The sequence below is a fragment of the Opisthocomus hoazin genome, chromosome 4 (genome assembly GCF_030867145.1).
Source record: "Opisthocomus hoazin isolate bOpiHoa1 chromosome 4, bOpiHoa1.hap1, whole genome shotgun sequence".
Classification (NCBI taxonomy): Eukaryota; Metazoa; Chordata; class Aves; order Opisthocomiformes; family Opisthocomidae; genus Opisthocomus; species Opisthocomus hoazin.
The window spans coordinates 41,493,238-41,515,641 of record NC_134417.1 but is presented as its reverse complement, the minus strand read 5'-3'; the positions used below and the strand labels follow the sequence as shown (position 1 = coordinate 41,515,641).

General features: G+C 41.5%; 1 protein-coding gene across 2 annotated transcripts in view; it reads left to right on the top strand.

The window, feature by feature from the left end:
* ELMO1 (engulfment and cell motility 1) overlaps window positions 1-22,404 on the top strand; it is a 309,086-nt gene that overhangs the window by 1,940 nt on the left and 284,742 nt on the right. The window contains exon 3 of one of the 2 annotated variants that reach the window (XM_075418683.1): window positions 1,889-1,960. The exons of the other annotated variant lie outside the window; for it this stretch is intronic. The gene's annotated coding sequence lies outside the window, so the exon portion shown is untranslated. The remainder of the gene's footprint in view (window positions 1-1,888; window positions 1,961-22,404) is intronic. 2 annotated transcript variants of the gene reach the window in all.

Below are 22,404 nucleotides of genomic sequence, written 5' to 3'. Positions count from 1 at the left end.
GCCAGGAAAAATGTGATAGGTGTTCAATTCAGATGGATTTTTGATGAGGGGATAGGAAAAATTCTTCCCAACTTACTCTGTAGCAGTCTTACGTGGTCACTGAAAGTACCTGCAGTTCACTAGTCACGATTACATAACCTGACCATGTGTGTTCTTAAAAGCAAGTCCTTCTGTTTTCTTACTGTTCAGGTGTAACATATTGCATACATTGTCCTAAGAAGCGATTTTTTTTTAATGCCCTTTCACCCTAGCAGTCACAAAAAAAAGCTTATTATGCTGTGTAAAGGTGTAACTGTTGCTGAAACACTGCTGTGTGCATTGTACTTCCTGACAGCAACGCTGTTCTGCAGCAAATTGCGGATTGAGAGTAACGTGGTGCTCCACCCTTCCTTCCGCTCTTTGTTTTTTTCTACCTAGTAGAAGACTCTTTGATTTTAAGGTTTGGGCTGGTAGATGTGCTTTCTCACAGTGTCCAGCCTACAAAATGGCAATGGACTATGATCTCATGTTTTCCATGTTGATACACAAGAGAGCAGAGCTCTCATGTTCTCACGTGAGATGTGTGGCTTGCTTCTTTTGGTACTCTAGACAGGTTCAGTATGCGATGGAGTGAGAAGCTAAGATCTATACATTTAACTGTAACTAGGAAAAAGTTTCCATAGATCTCTGCCAGTGCACCTGCACACCAACATGCAGTGTCTACCCGTTCCAGTGACAGGCTGCTATTGTGGATATATTGCCAACCACAACATTTCTGATTCTGTGATTGTCAGATAAGATCTTATTTGCTTGGGACTTAGATGAGGTCATCAAGTACGTTTTTCCTCTTGACTTGTGGCTCTGCTATCACTTGATTTTCAGTTTCCTCAAAGTAAATGGTCTCTTTAAAGTCTGGGAGCTCTCTTTGTCATGCTGTGCAGTACCTCCTTGCAGTAAAAAAATGTTTGTAGAAGGTGATAGGATTTTGGGAACCCTGGACGCTAGAAAACATCATGCACCTTTGGAGCAGGCAGAATTACTGTTGCCTCTTCTGGTTTATTTCTCTACACAGTTATGCCTGGGTCTAGTAGACTTTCTTCTCTGCTGTATGCCTGCACTGTCCTGAAGGTACAGCTTTTAGGGAGAATGAGTTGTTCGGGTTTGCCTTCCTGTTCAGTCATTATCCTGTTAAAAAGGAGATTTCAAAAAGAGGTTTTATGGTTAAAGTCTTTGTAGTTTGAACACTTGTGACTGGAAATGGCTTTGTAACAGCCATCAAACCACCATTCAGTAAGGTCCGTGCTGTATCTTTAAAAGATTACCCTGCTTTGGATGAGTTTTTTGGAAAAAGGTTCTTGTATTCGTGGCAAGGGGGATGTGCCAAGTACACATTGTTAAACTTGTGTCAATTTAACAGAGCAACTGTTTAAAGGATTTCAGATAATTTTCCTTTTACTTGAGTCAGTCACTTTATTTTTTTTCCCTTTTTTCCTCTCTCTCTCCAAGTATAATACTGGAAAAGGAGAGAAAGAGAAACTAAAAGCAGTTGGCAGAAGTGTGTTGGCAGGCATTTGATCGTAAGAGGTGATAATATATATGTGACACTTAACATAAAATAAACTGCATACATATGGTGTTACAGAGATGAATGGAAGAATAATACCCAAATTGTGAAACTGTCTTTCAGTCAGCATTTTTGCATCAAGCTATTTGCAAGGATTTGATTTTGCGGTGTGATTTTTTTCATTATTGTAAGTGTTGCGAGACGCAAAAGAGAGACTGAAGGATAATGTCCCAGCCTTTCTGCTAGTTTCCTCGGTTTTCTGATCACTTTTAACATTGAAGAGGAATATTGAGAGTTCTATGCCATGGGGGATAGCTAACGTGTTTTCTCTTCTCTCCATTTCAGATCTGACAGAGGTAAACTGCTGTGGTACGGGCAGACACCAAGTGGCTGATGCCGCGTGTGTGGTACCCATCAGTAAGCTACTAATTTCTTAGGCTGCCGAGTAGATTGCTTTGTAAAGTGCATGATTGTTCTTGAGAGCAAGGTGAACGGTGATTCACATGGTGCTTGTTTGCAAACGCGTTGACATGTGCAGGTTTCCGTTGTGAGTATTTGATTTGATTATCCTAGACTTGTTTGCCATGGCTGTGAGGAAAGGGAAATTAGTTGTGAGGGAGTGGAGGTGACGGATGAGCCGTTTTTCTGTTCAGCAGTACATCGCGCTATGAAGAAGGCTTGAAGCCACTGCTGGTAGCGGTCCCCTGAGAAAAGTGTACTTGCTTATGTACGAGTGAACTCACTTTGGTGCATTTCTATTGAGCAGCCTTTGGAGGTCTTTAGAAAGCTGAATATACTACCTGAACATGTTACGCGGATGTGATGAGCAACCTATTCTTACTGTGTTTGAGGACATAAGTCACAGAATCACACAAGTCTGCTTACTGATACTTCTGATGTGCTCCATTGACAGTAAAATAAGACTGCAGTACTCCACAGGAGCTACCACTAGTGCAACGGAGGGAGTGGGAACTACCAGTCAATGCTGATGGAAAAGATTTCCCCTTTCAGATTGAATTTGGTTGATTTCAAGAGTTTGTGAAACAGCATCTTCAGCAAAGAGGCTGGGAGGGGGGAGGGATGAGAAAACAAATTGTTCCAAAATAGATCTGTTACAGAATAATAGCTCTATCCTAGCTGTGTGTATTTTCTTGTCTTTTGCTTCTACTTTCCTTCTGGTTTTTATTTCTCAAAGTTAAACTCTCATAATTTCTTCTTGCGTGTTTGCCACCTCTACCTTGGTACCTCAGTCTTTAATCTTTGACGTATTTATTTATCCCAGCTCTCATGGTTTCATCGACTTTGTCCACTCCTTAATCTAAAGGATGCCTGGGATAGAATTTATTACTCAAATAATTTTGTTTAAGATTTGCCAGAAAAGCTGTGGACTGAAGTGTGTATCACCTCATATGTTCTTTCAAAGTTTGTAGGTCAAAGTGTTCATTGTACAGTCCTAATTTATGGGGGGCGTATGAAGTGTAAAACTATCTCTGAAACATTGCGTTATCGGGTATTTAGTAATTTTTCATCAGGTACGTGAATGCATAGATGATAATCTAGCTTTTTTCTTGTTGAGCTTGCGTCAACAGAAGGGGAGGGTTGGTCACTGCTTCAAAGAGAACTTCAGATTCTGGAGATGTGATGGCTTTAAACTGCCATTCTTTAATACAGCAGAGAATGCTTGCTTGAAGATGATGTAATTTCCTGCAGCTTTTTGCAGATCAGAGGGTGTGTGTGAACATGGACAAAATGCTCCATGTGGACCTTTTTTCCCTTAATGTGTGAAGCTGACAACCTGTAGATCAAATACATCCAACGTTTTGAAAGTTAGACAACAGGAGGGATGTATATGCAAGGTCTGACAACAGGCTGAAATAATGCCATCAGCACGTCAGCCTTCCTCCTTCAGTTGAAATCTTATGTACAGTTCCTGGGACTAGATGGCTGGTGCTATTCAGAGGTTTTTTTTCTTCTAGCCCATTGTCAGCTTGGTAGTAAGAATGGGAAGAGGCTGGGCTCCTAATTTATTTTTTAAGAAACTTCCATAAAATTAAACATATAGTTGTCTTTTCCTGTGATCGTGCACATGCTGTAAGGAAGGAGTATACTTCGTGTATTTGTTTGCTGACTTGGAGCCTGTATCTGTTTCTGCTGATGACTTGATCTTCTGTGTAGTAATAGGAGATGCAGAAGTGTTGTGAAAATAGGAGAATGATTTTTTTAAATTTTTTTAAAAAATGAAGTTAAACCAATTTTTGCTATGTTTTGGAGTGATGGAAAGAGTTTAGCAAAGCCAATATTTCAACAAACTTCCACAAAATGCGGTTGTTTTCACGCTTTCTTCCATAGATATAGAACTGTCTTAGCTAACTATTCATATATTCTTAGTGCATGCGTGAATTCTGGTGCTTGAATTTGTAGCCGAAATGAAAATATTACTTGCCTTTTTTTCTTTATCTTCAGACAATGTGCATGTATTGTATAGTCCAGCAGAAGTGTAAGGGATATGTGGGTCTTGGCAAAGATACCTCGTGTGAGCAATTCAGGCTTTTGTCTGGCTAGACAGGCAATCTGCTGTGTACTTGGTTGAATCTTGCTGGAGTGGCCATAGTGGGGGTGAATCAGTGACTTTAAATTGCTGGTTCGTATTTTAAGAGAGATGGTAATCTGTTGAGGTAGGGTGATGAGGTATTTGTAAGTATTCACATAGTACTGTCTGGCCAGGAGATAAAGTTGACTTGCACCTTTCTTCTCTGATAACAAGAGGAGAAAAATGGCTGACACGGGCGGGTATAATACCATTTTTACTCTTTGTGCCAATACATGTATTTGTTACATTCCAGTACACTCTTTTCCATTGCTTTGCTTTCTGGAATACAATTGCACATTAGCTTTCATAGCAACAGTAGTGGCTTCAGCTGCAAATTGGAACCTGAGAAGTGTTGGCTCGGTGCATGGACTTTAGGACAAACTTTTTCAATAACACCGAGCTAAACCAACTAAAAAAAAATAAATTTCCCCAAACGTAAGTACTGGTCCTTGTGTTGTGGAAGGGATATCTGGTATACCCTTTGGTCGCTAGGCTTTTAAAATGCTGGAGTATTGGTGGTTGTCTGTCTTCCCCCCCTCCCCCCAAGTTTTCTGTTTTCTCCTTCCCTTCAAGCACCAGGGCACTCATCTGTTGAAGCTCTACCCCCTGTGGTTCGAGTACATTGCTCCTATCAACCCTTTCACCCCACCTCCCACTGTCCCTCTTTACACATACTCTGACATCACTTCTGCTCACCAAACTCACAAAATTCAGGTCGAGATGTGGGCTCTAATTCTGACCTATACTTTATGTAGATCTATAATCTCTTCTCCTATAGATATGCATACAAGTTTCTTGTTGTGCTTAATCTTCTCATGGAAAAAAAAGCAGAAAATGTGAACAAATGAGAACTTCCATTGGAGATCAAAAGCCAGAACATTCGGTGTGGTGGTGAACTACTCAGGAGAAGATTGTAAAGGGGGGAAAAAGATCCAGCCAACTCAAAAGTCTACAAAGCTGAAAGAAAATGTAAGGTCTTTCTCTCTTTGGACCACTTAATGCAATTTTGACTGTATCTATGGCAAGTAATTAAAGATTTGACAGCTAGTGCCAGTTCCAGAAAAGGAAGAAAAGAGAGTGAAAAACGGCCCACATCTTGAGCAAAGATACCAGGTTGGTTTTTTAAAGTTGCAACTAATGTTAGAAGTAGGTCAGTTTATGCGGTCTTTTGTGAAAAGACTAATTTTTTTATTGTGTAGTTAAAAGTAAAATTTTTACAAACATGGAATTGTGGAAAGCAATGTATAAAATTTGAAAAGGGAAAAGTTGTCTCTTCTGCCCTGTACTGCTCTGAGCCTTTCTCTGTCGTGGCTTTCTTCTCTGATGTATTTGGACTTGACCTATTGAAACTTCTGCATCTGTTCTTCCTTCTGTATAAAATGCTGGTAATTTCACTCTGTGTTTCTTGGGTTAGCCTTAGGGTGTAACATGTACAGCACCTTTCGTAACCTTTTCTATTATACAATAGCCTGGTCTTTTGTTTCTTGACCTGCCAAAAATAACCTGTTTTTTCTTTCAGCCACATTAGGAAGTTAGCTTGTTGGAAGAGCGTGTGCGTGTTTGTGTAACAACAGGAGTTGGTAGCATTGTGCAGTGTTGGGATGGTTTTCTGGAAGGCAGAGGTTTCAAAGACTTCGTCCCCTGCAGCTGTGAATGAGTCAGGAAACACATTATGATAAAGGAGAGATGTATGCAGAGGGAGAAGGGAAGAAAATAATCTACATAATTTTAAATCCAAGTTGGAATTCGAGTTCTATTTTAAAACAAACACATAAATAAAATGGTCTTGGGCTATTTGCACTGGAATTTTAAATTGATTTCCTGGCTCATATGCCAGAGGGATCAAAACATCCACAGTTCATTGGTGGTGTGTGAATTCAAATTAAAACAGTAGGGTTTAAGATTATTTTGTGTTCCAAATTGCTTAGATTTTGTAAAATTGTTCACCTAACTCTAGAGATGGTGAGGCCTTTAGCCCTGAATTAGTTGTCTATAATTACTGTATGAAGGTTGAAAAAGCAGCTGTGTTGGCTTATGGGCTATTTTTCCGTAGTTAAAGGAATTACGGCCGAAGGGAAAAAGCAGCCGGACTTCCCTCCCTGAAATCGGTAAATAGAGAACCACCAAACTAGACTAGAAAATCAAACCTAAGTCAACCTGCAGACCCTTTGTTTGCAGCTAATTGTTCTTGTTGTGTTCACTGGTCCCCATAAGCTTGACTAAGGGGATAAGCCTTGCTTTCCTGTCTTGAGGCTTTTCTCTCTTGATCTATTGAAATTCAGAGCGGAGGGCCCCCTTTAGAGAATGTCCTGACAGTGGCTGTCTCCTCTGTAACAAAGGGGCTCCAGCTGTGGACATGGATTGAAGAGAGAGGTAGCCTCTCAGGCAAGCAATTTGGAGTCATTTAGGAAACCAGTGGTTTTAATTTGATTTGAAAATGGTAAGCCTGAGTCAATGCAGTTTTCAGACGGCTGATGTTCTGCGCTTGAATTCAGACAGTACCTGGACAGGCCCAGTGTGTTCTGCTCCAGGTTCCTTTTCCGAGATGTATAGTTGTAATGGAGTTACGTTGGGCAGCTCTGTAGTTTTACCGTGATGGAAGAGACATTGTAAGTCACTGGTTTGACACTGGGAGGGTGTAGTTTCAGTCTTTGCATCAGGTGAAGAGTGGAGCCCTGAGTGAGTGCATCCTCAGGACAGCTGCTCTCCGATGTTTCAGCCCTAGCAGTGTTCCCGCAGCAAGGACAGGAGAATTCAGTGTGCCGCAGAGTGCCAGTTCTGGTAAGAAGTAGTAGGCATAACCCCAGGTAGAAGGGCTCATAAAATATTTTCCGCATCTTCTAGGTTCTTCATCCCAGTTTGTTTCCAGTAGCCTCATCTGTGTTGAGATACCCAGGCATTAGTTATGCATGTATAATTACGCTATGCCTTACCAGTATTAGCCAAAGGGAGAGAGTTGTGTGTTTAAAGTATGGTAGTCCATGTGTGTGGTCATTTCATATGCATGAGACGAGAGACAAGATGCACTAAATGAGAAAAGGGGCACTACTTAAGGAAGCCTTGGGAGAAAAGTATCTTTAAAACAAAATTAATCTGGACCTATTGTTTTGACAGAAGTAGGACCACTGAAAAAGAGTAGTCAGTTGTAATACCGTTAGCTTGCGAAAGCTGCAGCAAGATCTCTTAATCCACAGTATTTACTGAAATGGGCAGGTAAGTCTGGTATGGTCAGCATGGATACGTGGTATTTACGCATTCTATGGAGACGTTACAAGTGGGAGCATGGCATGGGTGTATTCTGTACGGATAAAGATAATCTGAAGCAGTTAGGAAACTTGGAGGTTGTTTGGAGCAGCTTCTCAGTGTTAGCTTAAAAATACAAGGTTAGGTAGTAGGCAGAATGCAGACATACGGGGATGTATTTGCAAGCTATTTTCAGAATAAAAGCTGTGGAGTGGCCTTCCCCAGGGACAGCATGGATGGTATATACCAGCAGTGGGAACTGTTCTGCTGTTTTTCAGGTTGTAACGTGAAATTACTGCAGTAGCTGTAGTGCCTTGGTGGGCTGATGCAGCCTAACTGGGCAGAGAAGATCGAAGGTCAGTTCTTTCCAGATGCGGGCAGCACTGAACTGCTCCATCTACCAAAGAATGGTAGAGGAGCTCCTCAGGTGGTGGAGGAGCTCCCGCCAAATACTGGGAGGAGCTCAGGGCATCTGAGTCTGACTGTCCAGTTTTTGTATTGAATAAATCTACGTATCAACTGTAGGTAGGTACTCTTTTAGTAAATGCTGAAGGCAAAGAAAAAAGTATTTGGTGGTTGGATTCGGTTTGAGATATCTGTTATTGTTTGTTTTAACTTCTTAAACTGATGCTGGCAAAAAGTCTCATGAACACAAAGTTAAAGAAAAGGGGGCTTTTTTAGAAGGCACTTAATCAACAGTTGTGAACACAGGTGGTTTTAAGGTGTTACTGAACCACTGACACAAGCTCTTAAAGTGGTGTACTGAGAAACTCTCCGGAAACATCTCGATTTCATAAAGGGAAGGACCATCAGCTCTGTTGTTCCTCAGTGAGAGTTGATTGTTCCAGTCATTCTATGGGCAATGGCTCTCTCTTGGGCAGTAGTTGCTCTGTGTTACTAAAGGTTCTGCATAGATGAAAATCACAAGGTAGCAGTATGAATTAGTTGAAAAATGCTAATCCTTGGCATTCTCTGTAATTTTCTGTTTTGTATTCATACTGATTTCATGGCTGGATATCTACGCTTAGAACTGAAAAAGATCTGAGGTGTGGGGTTTTTTTTTTGTTTTTTATTTTTTACAAAAGAAGAACTTGATCTATAACTTTTTGCTGGTGTAATGGAGAGAGCTGTGCAGGTGGTTCTCTTGGTCTCATATAATGAAAACTGGTAATAATTTGCCACATTTCCAACAAAAACATTAACCAAATAATCCTGAACTGCTGGCGTAACTCAGTTCCTCCTGCTAACATAATGCCATTCAGTCCAGTGGTATTAAACCACTGGAGAATTGGGCCTTTAGAAGAGGAAGAAAGAGAATTATCTCAGAGTACTGTAAATGTTGACTCTTCAGTTGTGACCAGTGTGTAACCTCTTTGTACAGAGAATCAGTCCACAACTTCACAGTTCAGCACTTAACAGTGTTGAATGAAAAATGAGTTCAAAGGAAGGAAGGCACCTTCCTTGAATTGTGTGAGAAATTGATTCAGACTGTTGAAATATTCAAAGTTACTTTTTTCTTGCAAAGGTCTAACACTTCAGCTGCTTCTGGTCCCATTGAGGAATTCGGGAAAGCAGTGAAAGCTGAGGGTGATACAGGTGATAATTGCAAAGGCTTTTGCTGTTTGCAGAACAATTTGGATACCATAAGGGAAGAAGTTGTCTGCTGCTTTCTCACTGGTATGCTACTAAAGCAGAATAATTGTAGTTAGGAAGAGGAGGACCTTCTCTGACTTCATGTTGGTAGAACAACTATGTCTTAGGAGCACCAGTTTCTCCGATGTTACCCCAGTACCTGATGAGATTGGGTTGCTGAAAAATTTGCATAAAACAGTGCGTCTTTCTGCCGTAATTCTTTTAAACTGTTTCTGACAAAAATAATATCTTTCTGCAGTTGTCAGTGGCTTGCATTGTACAAATGTCAAAAGAAGACTGCATTGGGAAGAACCAGCAGAAATTTGTAGCGTTTGGCCTCACCATTTGCTTCTGCAGAAACAGGGTAGAATTACTGCAGTGTTATTTACATCTGTGGGTATACGAGATCCACAATGTAATGTCTTTTCCTTCTGTTTCGCAGAGCATTTTTATGGAGGTGGGAGGAGCAGGTGCTCGCTGCGGGTGAAAGCTGTTGTATGCTACCTGCCCCTTTGGAAGGGAAAATTCGTGTGTTTTTTATTTAAAACCTGCCAATGCCAGCGGCATTTTCTTTTATTCTCCTTTTAAAAACCATGTCTTGGACTTCCTTATCTCCTCTCTCAAAAAAAGAGATTGTTCAGTTTTGGACTCTTTGTTGGAGCTGTACTGCCAGGAGCCTTCCTGGCCTCTGGCACTATCAACAGAAAATGCTGCTCTTGAAAGAATGGAATATAGTTCAGGAAGGGGGGGGGGGTGTGGGGTGGGATACCAAGACTGGTAGCGAAAGGCAGAACTTGGCATTGCAAAGAAATGGCTGAAAAAAATGTTCATGTTCCGTGAAACTTTTGACAATGGGAGAATAAGGTTAAATGAAGGAGGAGAAAAGAGAAATAAAGCAAGCAGAAGGGGAAAGCATTAGCAGGCCCAAAAAGGGGAGGGGAGGGTATTGTCAAGTTTATTTAGGCATCATCTTTTACAAGATAAGCCTGGAACAGGGAATTGGTGGTCCCTAATGTTTTAGTTTAGTAATTCAAATATATGTGATACATATAACTGTGTGTTTTGGGTTTTTCCCCCCTGACTCAGCTACACAAGCTTAGTTTGTCAAGGGTGTGGAAATCGAGTTTGAATATTGCTGGGCCGTGGTGTAACTTCTGTAACTGCCTCTGAAGAATGGAAGAGTGATACATAATGGCACATTTGTCAGGTGAGTATTCCTCAGTAACACATCACTCCTCCACAGCTTTAGTGCATGCTTATTTTTATATAATATATTGTCTAACTGGGTGCAGAATCTCTTGCTGGTGGTAGGGCAGGACCATACCGCCTTCCTAAACAACGTCTGCATCCTCTGGGGTCAATGGTGATGCTCTGTTGCAACTTGGATTGTCCGGTGGGTCAGGAGCCATACAAACTGGCTGTTTTCTCAGAACCATCACTCTGGGCTTTCGTGCTCTCTCTCTTTTTTTTTTTTTTTTTTTTTTTTTTCCTTCCCCTTATCCTTTCTGTCTGCTGTTGCAGAGCCTGCTTGAGTCCTCAGCAGGTGGGATTATGGGTTGTCTACCAGAAGGCTGCAGTGGGAGTAAGGATGCTCTTGAGCTGGGAAGCTCTTGAGCTTTTAAGGCCAATCCTACATTATTCTGGGTCTTCTAAGGTGGGTGCGTGTGTGTGAAAACAAGAAGGATTCTTATTCCCATTAAATTACAATGAAATGTGCGCTTAAGTTCTGGTTTTTGTGAGTGATCCTGTTGATTCTGTGCAAACCAAGACAGATATGGGACATGTTCTTTTTTTGCAGTAGAGGCATGAGTAACGGTGGAGAAAATAAATGCTTGGGTCAGATCAGCTGAGTGGGAAGCACTCATCTTACGCAGCTATGCTTCTGACAATAGCTACTTTCTAAACAGCTTGGAAGGTCTTCCTATAAAGATATTTGCTATTTAGGAGACAAGAGATTGTTATTTACGTTCAGGAAGTGTTCTTTTAGTCAAAATATTTGGCTTTTATATCCATGCACTCGTGTGCATGTGTGCACGCATGCAGTATGACAGCACAGTGGAGCAGTAGGGTCTTTGCTTATTTTTTTTAACAGTTGTGAATGTTCAGACATTAGCCACTAAATTGTAGGTGGGAACTGAGTTCCTGCAAATTTAATGGGAACTGTGGTTGGATAGAAGACACAGGCATATGGCTGTGCTCTTTATCAAAAGAGTCTGAAGTCTTTTGGATTAACAGTTTTCAACTCATTTCACTGACCCTTGACCCTGAGAATTTTGTATAGCTAATAAGTTAAGCCACTAGTGGATTATTCGCTATTCATTTCAGAAATCCGCTATGCTATAAACATGGTAACGTCTGCCTCGTAGTAAGGATGAGCATTACGCTGCAGCAGTTGGGTGTCTCGGGTGTGCAGTGAGGCACGGAGCCAAAGCCAGCCTGCTCCCTGGTGCGGTAGGCACGCCGCTGGCTTGCAGTTGTTGGAGCGTGATTGCTTGGATCTTATGGTTGCCCTTAGAAATTGTTGGGTGCCGGGTTTTGTTTCCTAGGTATCTGTTGGAGGATTCCCTCTTAAGGATTGAACATCATTTGCAATTAAGGGATAATAGTAGATTTTCTTGGAAGCTGAAAATGAATGAAATTGAACAGTCCTTCATGCTGTTCTGGTTTCTGCATTAGAAGAGGGTGCTGGGTGTCAGGGTAATAGGCAACACATTTAAACATTTTCTCTAAATGTTGTGCAAGACCTGTGGAAATGAGTGGATCTCCAGAGTGTTAAAAGAGAATAAAGTTTTATTGCTCACTGTAAAGCTACTGGTGGAGGGAGCAGTTACACTAAAGCAAGATGAAGTTTAAATTTAAACCAGCCTGCGTGTGCTGGTCCGTGTAGACAGATCCATGTAGGTATATTTCTTCTGAAATAAGCATCTTTTTAGAAGCTCTTGGAGACGAAAGGCAGTGAGTTACTGTTTACATTAGTTTAGGAGCTTTTGGATTAGCTTAGATTCTTTCCTTACGCTCACTCCTGAAGAGGAGCCACACTGACTTACACATGTAGCATTTTGCTTTAACTACAGATTTTACTATGGAGGCAGGCAAAACGAGAAGAAAAGAAGTAAATGTTTGCAATTATAATTTGTTGTCCTGACTATTCTGGCAGTTCTAAATATCAGCAGTGTATGGAGAGTTATTGGCAGGCCCTTTACGTTTTACCTCGATCGAGGGAAACTTGCCGGGATTATCTTGGATAATGTGGAATCCTTGCGATGCGGCATCCCGCTCGATGAGGTACACGCGGTGTTCAAGTCGAGATGGGAGATGTCAGGAACATTCAAGGGCTTGGGGGCCTTTGTCACTGAGGGACAGGCAGACAACTCCGCATTCCAAACCATGATCACGGCAAAAGAGATCTCTAAAAACATCAATGAGATGAATAAGAACGCGGCACCAGGTCCTGATGGGCTTAGTTTGCGGGATCTCATTAAAACCGATCCCCACTATACCCAGTTGGTGGAATTGTTCAATCTATGGTTGGCCACAGGGGTTATACCGGACGTGGTGAAAGAATGCCGGACGGTATTAATATCTAAATCGGCCTTGCCCGAGCGCCAAAAAGACATCAATAATTGGCGCCCAATTACCATCGGATCGATTATCTTGAGATTATTCTCAAGGATCCTAACTGTAAGGCTATCTAAGGCATGCCCTATTAACACACGACAGAGGGGCTTTATTAAGTCATCAGGGTGCGCGGAGAATCTGAAATTATTACAACTTTTGATTCGAAGTGCGAAACGGGAACATCGCCCCCTGGGGGTGGTCTTTGTGGATTTAGCCAAAGCCTTTGACACGGTGAGCCATGAGCACATCATCATGGCCCTAAGGCAAAAGGGAGTGGACGATCATATTGTCTCCCTGATTACCAACATGTACCTGAATGTTAATACTCGCATTCACCTGAAAAATGATCAATCGGACCCTATTAGAATATGCATTGGGGTCAAACAAGGCGATCCAATGTCTCCTATTTTATTTAATTTATCGATTGATCCTCTGCTGTGTAAGCTTGAGTCTGAAGGGAGTGGGTTCCAGCACTACGCGAAAAAGGTAACATCTATGGCTTTCGCGGACGATTTGGTACTGCTGAGTGGGTCATGGGAAGGGATGAAGGATAACATCACGATACTAGAGGCCTTTTGTGAGCTTACAGGCCTCAAAACACAAGGGGAAAAGTGCCATGGCTTTTTCATCCAGCCAACAAAAGACTCATATACGATCAATGACTGTCCACACTGGACAATTAACGGCACCCCCATTAATATGATCGAACCAGGTAGCTCTGAGAATTATCTAGGGGTTAGAGTCGACCCATGGATCGGAATATCAAAGCCAGAGCTACTGGAGAAACTGCAGGGATGGTTACACCAAATCCACAGTTCTCCACTTAAACCTATGCAGAAAGTTGACATCTTGAAAGGGTACATGCTCCCACGATTATTCTATCTGGCAGACCAAACCGATGTGAAAGCCACGTATCTCGAAACCCTTGACTTAGCAATACGATCAGCTGTCAAGGAGTGGCTACATTTACCACCTAGCACATGTGACGCCCTCCTGTATTCCAGCACTAAGGATGGCGGACTGGGTATTACCAGGCTTTTGGGACTTATCCCAAGTGTTCAGGTCCGAAGGCTGCATCGTATCGCACAGTCTTCTGACGAAATAACAAGAGAGGTGGCCCGAAATGAGGGAATAGAAAAGGAATTTCAAAAACTATGGGTAACAGCTGGTGGAGATAAGAATAAAATACCATCTATCTGGGACCCAAAAACTGTTATGGTGATATCCAAGGAGTTGGGCGGGGAAGAACCGGCGTCCGAATGGGAAGTACCAGCCCCAAAAACCATCTTTCCTCGACCCTGCGACTGGAGCAGGCAAGAATTCATCAACTGGACCAAACTCTTATCCCAAGGCCGGGGAATATCAAATTTCGAAAAGGACAAAATCAGTAACAACTGGATCGAACATTACAGGGGCATTCCTCACAGAAAAATCATCATGGCCCTCCAACTACGGGCGAATGTCTACCCCACAAGAGAATTCTTGGCTAGGGGTAGGAAAGATCAACAATCTTCAACATGTCGGCACTGCGGAGCGGACAATGAGACCTGTGCCCACATCATCGGCTACTGCCCTGCAGTCCAAGATGCCAGGATTAAAAGACACAACTACCTGGGCGAAATGCTAATTGGCGAAGCCAAAAAGAAAGAGTGGGTTGTTTTCCAAGAGCCGTTGCTCAGGGATAACAACAACGAACTGTATAAACCGGACTTGGTCTTTGTCAAAGGGGACCAAGCATTGGTGGTCGACATCACGGTGCGATATGAAAGTAAACCAACATCATTGGCGGATGCGGCAGCAGAAAAAGTAAAGAAGTATCAACATCTATTGAACCAAGTACAGGAACTAACAAATGCAACCCGCATCAAATTCATGGGCTTCCCACTCGGAGCACGCGGAAAATGGCATCAGGGCAACTACGAGTTATTGGCGGATTTGGGCCTCTCCTCGTCCCGACGAGAGAAGGTTGCTCGTCGACTATCAAATCGAGCACTATTCACCTCTGTGGATATAATACATATATTTGCGAGTAAATCGCAGACTGTTATATCTTAATCTTGTAACTTTAATATCTTGTTCTGTTAGTCTAAGATTGTATATTAATAAAAGAAATAAAATGATAAGATAGTGGTAAACATCCCCACTGTACTACACCTCTGTCTCTATAGTATGTAGGGACTATACTGGGACTCGTGATTATCATGACGCGTTATATACCAAATTATGACAAAATTTACCAATTTTGACACCAGGTGGACGGGCCACCTTTACTTAACTCGGAAAAGGAACATGTATAAATTATATATGTTCGATAAATAGCATACACCTTCAGCAGTGTGGCTGCCAGTGAAGGCAGCAGCTTGTTAGTAACTGACTAATCGTTTCTGTCACACCTGCATAAGCCTTTGTCTCTCCGATACACGTTAGCATTCATGAGAAGTTATTGAACCAGGGTGAATCACAAACACCTTTTAAGTAATTCTTTTGTCATTCTGCTTGGGCCAAATACACCTTTCCTAAACAATACTTTATTTTTCTACCCCATAAAACCTTTTATTTTTTTTAGTCAGAGAACTGAAAATCAGAGAAATGAAACCGTCTTTGTGTTCAAGCTTACCTTTTAATAAGGGATTTGTACCCTCACATCTCGCTTGTTACCTCTGAGCTCCGTCGTGTGATTAGATTGAAAAGCTTTGCTCTGTGCCGCTTTTGCTAATGCAGTAATATGGCTCGACTGCATAATGTGACACGTTAGTTGTGAAGCTGTGGATGCCAGTTCTGTCGCCTCCCTGGGTGTTCACCCGCTAACAGCTGGTTTCCTCGAAGGGCTGTATCCCTCTCGGTGTTGCTCATTGTGTCAGATCATGGCTACTGAAACTGCATGGGAACTCCACGGGCCTTTTCCATACCAGAGAGCCTGTGCTATTCCAGGATCTTACTGTGATCTCACCAATACGTGTCTGCCAAGTGCTTAGTTTGAGTTACTGTTCTCATTTTCTGTGTAGACTTAGGCAATCGTGAAAGGAAAGATTAAATCAGAGTGGGAATGACTATGCAAGTAACTGATAGAAAAATAAGATTGAAGAGCGACAGAATTGCTTAACTTTGGATATTTATTTGGAAAGTTCAGTAATGATAAGACTGATTGAAAACACTGTGTTTTGCTGGGACTGGAAGGAGATTACGTACAATGAAATGGAAGTATTAACTGAAATCTTGTATAAAAGAGAACCTTAGGTGTAATTGTTGCTTGATATTTCCAGCATTTGTAAGCCAAAGCTTTAGGATGGATTTCTGTTGGCAAAATGTTGTATTAGGTGTGGAGAGCAAGAAGGGCTCCTGTTTCAAAAGAAGGGATTGTGTTGCTTGTATGTGTGGGATCTGTGTTTCTTTTCCCACTACAGTAACTTTTAAATTGATCATTGATTCAAGCCAAGTCAGCAGAGAAATAGAGGTCTTAAAGATGCAAAGTTCAGGCAGGTTTTGTGAAAGTCTGAATCTGGACGGAGCAGGAACTGTAAGGGAAAGACTCCGGTGTGAGCCTTTATTAAACAGCTGGAAACCTGCATCAGGGGTTCAGATGGGTTTGCCTTAGCCCTGCTGCTCACAGGGAAGCTGTTTGCCTTGCTTGGTTAGACAAATGTATGAGAAAAGGAGTCACTCACTTTTCTCAGCAAAAACGAAAGGCCTGAAAGCCGAAACTTGTGCTAAAGACAGATTGCCATCTCATAACTTACTTTGAAACATGTAGGGTGTGATTTCACTGTATGCAAAGCCGCACTGTCAGAGTAGTTATAAAGGGTCTTCTGGCTAAGTGAGATTCAGGCTGGGCTAACATTTTCACCGAAGTATTTAAATAAATATTAATTTCTATTTAAATTAATTAAAAACTTCAAAACTTCAGTGAAGCACTGTATTTTATTCACTTCTAGGCAGTCCTGTGCTGACCATACAATGAAACAGCAGAATTGGGGGGTGATACTGCTAGCAAAGGAGACTTAACAGAAACATAAAAAAAATGTACTATGTCCATATGGGATAGTGCTGTGCAGATGGTGAACAAATACAAATGAAGAGTTGTAACACTTTCTTTTACAGGGGAGCTCAACTAAAGGGAATTTTTTTTACTTCCCAGTAAGGATGGATTACATATTAATTTTGTGTTTGATAGGGAATTTTTTTGAGCTTAAAAACATCCTATAGCAGCACGAACCCATGTCAGTTAGTTTTGCTGTAACTGTAAAGTCCACAGGTAATTTTTTATATCTTGATAAATATTTTAAATTCTACAGGGATGCAGAAGGGAAGTAAAAACTTCCCAGAACATGATGGTTAACGAGAATAGGATTTTAGTTGTTTCCAAAGGCTGGCTTGCTGGTTAGATAGAGTTTATTACTGAACTCCAGTTGGAGGAGCCGTGTAAATTCAGATAGCCAGTGGCTAATGAGGCACTAGGACTGCTGCAGTCTTCTTAGGGCTGGTCTGATTGCTTACTTCTGGTACCTGTTCACAGATGAAATGAATAGATGCTGTAACTCAGCATCTTTTTAATTTTTACCCTCCCCTATGCTTAGCATAAATTCTCTCTTCAGTTTTGAGGAAGGCGTGCTCCCTTGAGTTTGTTGTGTGTCTCTCCATTCTAACAGTTACATGTAGAAGTATCTTTTTTTTTTTGTGATGCTGTTCTTTTCTAAGCCCTCATGGCATCAAGACTCATGGACTGTTGTGAAGTACACCCACCGATCGAATTATAGCTGTCACTGCTGGCTGGGTTTTTCAGTCTGCTCCAGTCCTGGCTGCTTTTTTTGCTCTAGTCTCTGAGGTTTTGGTCTTTACTGCTCGGAGTGTTTAAATTCTTACATGTCTATTTCATTTACAGTTCTTAAAATTAGATTTATTTTCAAAGTCCTTTTTGAGAAGGGATGTGTGGGAATGTATGCGTATAAACCATAAAAAATGTTAGTCCTTTGGGAACCACATCATTTTACAGTTTGTGTTCCTACCTACTGATGTCTTTAACTAGGCCACGCTTTCCTTTCTTTCCTTCCCCTCCCATCCTCTCTCGGGGAACACTATTTGAGGTGAACTTCCTTCCTTTAGGATTTTGAATCCCAGTCAAAGCAGGATTATTCATCTTTTACAGACACTAATTCTGAATTACCGCTTTTGTAGCAGTCCTGAATATTATAGGCTGCTTCTGGGTTTGTGGGTTAATGTTAAGCTAATGCAATTATTTTCAGCTGCTGTTTTTTCCCCTTTAAATCCTATACTCTGCTATGCTAAGCTAACGAAATGCAGCTATTGTGGCATACTTGGCTGCTCTGCTTACTGAAGGCACTCGTAATGTGGAATGCGCTAACTGAAAGAGATTCTCCTGTCTGCAGTACATGACAGTCCATAAAGGGCTGTAGGATTTTTTGCCCTTCTAAATACTTTTTTTGGCTTAGTCTTTTGCCACTTCCTTCCACTTGGAATTTTCTTCTTTCTTATGTATGTATGTTTGTTTGTTTGTTTGTTTTTTGTTTTTTTTTTTAAAAAAAAAAAGAAAAATCTTGAACTCGGTGATGGTATGAGAGTAAAAGCCTCTGGTCTGCTGGTTCACCTCTGACACTAATGCAGATGCATCCTGAGCATCTCTTACGTGTTTTAAGAACCATATGCCCAACATAGTAGAAGTTATACTGGTTCTTTAACATATGGCAACTGGACAGTGTCTTTCAGGATATGCCTGGTGCTAGAGCTCCTGGTAACTTATTGCAACAAGAATCACTGTGCTCTCAGGGCTGGACTGCTTTCCAGATGAACTAAAAATGCCCACCTGCTTGAGAGGGTGCAGGATTCAGCTTGAAGTCAGCAAGATGACTTCACTCCTGTATCATGTAGGAGGAGAGGATTCACTGCAAGGGAGGCAACATATGTTTAAACTTAAATATCGTATAATTAGCCAAACTGGCAAAGGAAACTGTGAACAACATACGGAATATGTATTAAGTCCATTTTATGGTGTTTAAAGAGTTCCCCAGTGCAAGAACCTCTATTCCAATGTTACTCTTTTAAAAACATTCCTATCCTACTAATGGATACGTTTGTCAGCAATATATGCAGCTTGGGTTACTCCGCTTCTTCCTCAGGTGTGTTGATACACCTGTTGTGGTGGGGAATAAACTCTGTCAGGGAACCCATCCAGGTTAAAAATAAATTGTTTGTTTTTCTTCAGACTATTTTTCTGCTCTCTTGAGGCTTGGATCAAGTCCCTGTGTCACACGGCAAATAGTTTGCCTAATGTGACTGAGGAGCTCTGCTAGAGGAGAGGGTAAAGCAGGCAAGAAGGGGAAAGAAAGGACACGAACGGAAAACTTGGACCCTGGGAGAAATGTCTCTGTAAATAGACATTTAGGGGAGATCGTAGGTGTTGGTATGGATATAGCAAACTTGTGAATGAGAGCAACGTGCCACTCTTCCAGCTGTACATATATTTAAAGAATATTAACAGGTTTAACTGTGTGAGTATTCCTCACTATTTAAGTGAAAAGATAGTTTTATTCTTGGCATGACAAATCCTAGTAAAATCAATCCCCTTTTTTGCTAAGGTGTTATTCAAGCCTATAGGCTGTTTCTCAACAAAAACAGGGATAGGCAGTCACTGCCTTGAAGATATTGGCCTAATTGTGTAGGATCATACAGAGTCTGAGGGAGAAGCAGTGGCACCAAGAAGGCAAGGAGTTTGGTGAAGTTCATGAAGTGGGTCAGAAGCCGAGGCAGGTCTCCCGTGTCTGTCTGACTTCCTCTTCCCAGCCCCGTCACACTGCCAATCTCTTCGGCTTTCTGGAGTAATCCCCTTCATCCCCTAGAGCTGGACCTGGGCGTGCTGACATGGGGGAGAGAAGGAGGAAGAAACAAGGGGGTTTATTAATAAACTTTCCTCTGTGTAGCGTGTGGTGTCTTGAAATTCACTCATTCTGGATGTGACATCCGTTTGTTGTGAAATCATGAGCGTGTGTGTATTCTGGCAGATGGCGCCGGCAAAGTCTACTTGCTTTGAGCGTGCACGTGTAAGGTCTCCGGATGAAAATCCTGCAGCAGGATGTCACATGTACTGACTGAGAGCACTTCTGTTGCCAGACTTAAACCCCTTGCTATACTAGTGTTTGAACTAGGCTAGCTATCAAATCCTGTCTGTCCTCAGTGCGAACTGTACCACGTGTGTGCATGTTATCAGCCTTCTGTACTGTAGCCAGACTTAGGAGGAAACAGTGATTTGTATGTCTTACAGCGAAAGTGTTGCTACTGTAATAGATTTTTATGCTTGTTTGCATCTTCCATTTCTTTTTTTAGTGCAAAAAAGCCAATTAATTATCTGAAACTTCTCAAACTCTTTCTGTTCTGATACGGTTTCAGTGAAACCATCTGATACCTCTTTGTCTGTGTGTGAAGTGCTGTGAGACGGTTCTGTTTGACTAGCTGCATGCTGGACCTTCATGCTTCGTTGCAAGAAGGATTCTTCTGTTGCTAGAAGAGTTTTGCACAGCGACTGTTAAGTGCTAAAGAGCTTTGCAGAAGTCCAGGGAAGTATTTTCATTTGAAGGCTTATGTATAAGGATTGCTTCTTTAGTAGTGATGTACCACCTTATTCTTTGGAATGACATTATGTATGAATCACATTTTCATATGGGTCTAATTTGTTTATTAACTACACTGTGCTGTCATCTGTCAGAAAAAGTATATTATTTCTGAGGTTACTCACAGAAAGCTGGCACAGTGAAGTGTTTTATGGAAAAGCAAAAAAAACCACCTTGTACGGTTGCCAAGAGTGTATCTGCTGTCCTTTTCACTTGGAGTACCACCAAGCTGGAGAAAAACTAGTCTCCTATCAAGTAAAGAAAACAAACAAACAATGTCTTATTCTCTCTTACGTTTGTAAGCGATAAGAAAAGGAGAAAGAAATTTGAGGGCTTGTATAGGTTGAGGATTTTTTTTTGGGGAAAAAAAAGGACAGTTACTAATAAAACAAAACCCCGTTTGTATGAAGCCCATCTGTGACAGCAGTGTTTTTACACTGCCAAAGGAACTCTTGGCTAGTACATGCACAAACTGTATACAGAAACGTGGCATGTTGGACCTCTAGTAATGAACATGCTCTCAAGGCTGAGAGGTTGGCCATAAAAATTACTCATCCACTTTTCTCCTTACTGCATAACTGTGTGTATCACTCTAAACAGCTGATACTGAATTCCCTCATCACCTGTCTTCATCAGATGGATCTCTCGAATAGCCATGTAAAGCAGGGTTGCTCTGGTCTATCTTTCCATCGTTACATCAGCTTCAGCTGCGATTTCTTGCAGTGGCTTTGCCTGACGTTCATGTTATACATACCGGCTTCCTGCAGTTTTCTTTCCTCCTCTGAAGATCTTTTCGGATTGCTTAAGGCATTCTTCATGCTTCTCCTCCCTGCGCTAATAGTGATTCCAAATTTGTCTTTTCTGTCTCATCTTGACTTTGGCTTTCTCTGTGGCGCTTCTGTGTCTGAAATGCCTTGCTAATCCTCTGCTCTGAAACACTTGCCCATGTGTCAGCAAATCTGTAGCAAGAACTCTACCTCAGAGGTGCTGACAGGAAGCAATCAAATTCAAAACACAATCAAAATATTCCTCATTCATCACTGACTTCTCGCTGCACCTTGTCTATTCCCTTTTGTCATTTAGATTGTCAGTTTCTTAAAGCAGAAGACAATTTTCTTTGACTGGGATAACACTGAGCACTTTACAGGTACTTAATAAATAGCAAATCAAATAATTTATATCCATTTATTTACACAAATCACATATGCTTGTCTTTTATATTGCCTATCCCTGTTTTTTATCCACCTTGCAAAGCAGCATTTACACGATGCAGTCTAGCATTGGAAAACTACGCTTTGAATCAGACATAGGTATGTTTTCTTATAGTTCTATGGGGTTTTTTAATACTCACCTTTTTTGGACTGGTTATTCCATTGAGATTAAAGATATGTTATCATTCCAGTGCTGCTTTGATGGCACTATACCTTACATTACATAGCTCATTAAAACTGTGAAGCCATCTGGTTAGTGTGGATAAACTTGGTCCCTTCAGAATAGTTGCTGTTGGGAAGCTGAATGATCTCTCTACCACTGTCTTCTGTACAGCTCTGAATCCAGGCAGCGCTAGGCATTTCTGCTGCTTTCTGATTGATTTGCTGTCACTATCTATGCTTTTCTTCTGCTGGACCCTGCATCAGCAGCATTCATTGTAAAAATCCTGTGGGGAGGAAGGTGAGTCCACACTGAACTGGGAACTTCATCAGGATGTTACAACTACATCCAAGTTGCGTGGCAAGTGTATATCATGGTCACATCTTGGTTGGCCTGTGGAGGGATGGCCCTATCTGGCCTCTGCATGTGAGTTTGTTTTTTTTTTTCCTAGTGACTTAGCCTCAGAAGGTGATGGTCATATCTCACAGGATAAAGGTGAAATCACAATGTGACTGGGGCTTAGGTAGACAATATTTATCTTTAGGTTAAGATCTAGCCAAAGGTTTTAGGAGGCATTCGTGCCTTGTCAGGCCACCTGCAATAACAGCTATTTCATCCCATGTGAAGTTTCTGTGGTTCCCCACCACGTGTACCGTTTTCACTCTGGAGGACTCTTGTTTCAAATGCTGTTTTGTTTGGTTGGAGAGTGAATGTGCTCCAAATTTAATCTCGAAGCATCGCATCAGGAAAGAGGGTCTAGTCTGTATTTGCAGTGGGATTGTAATTCA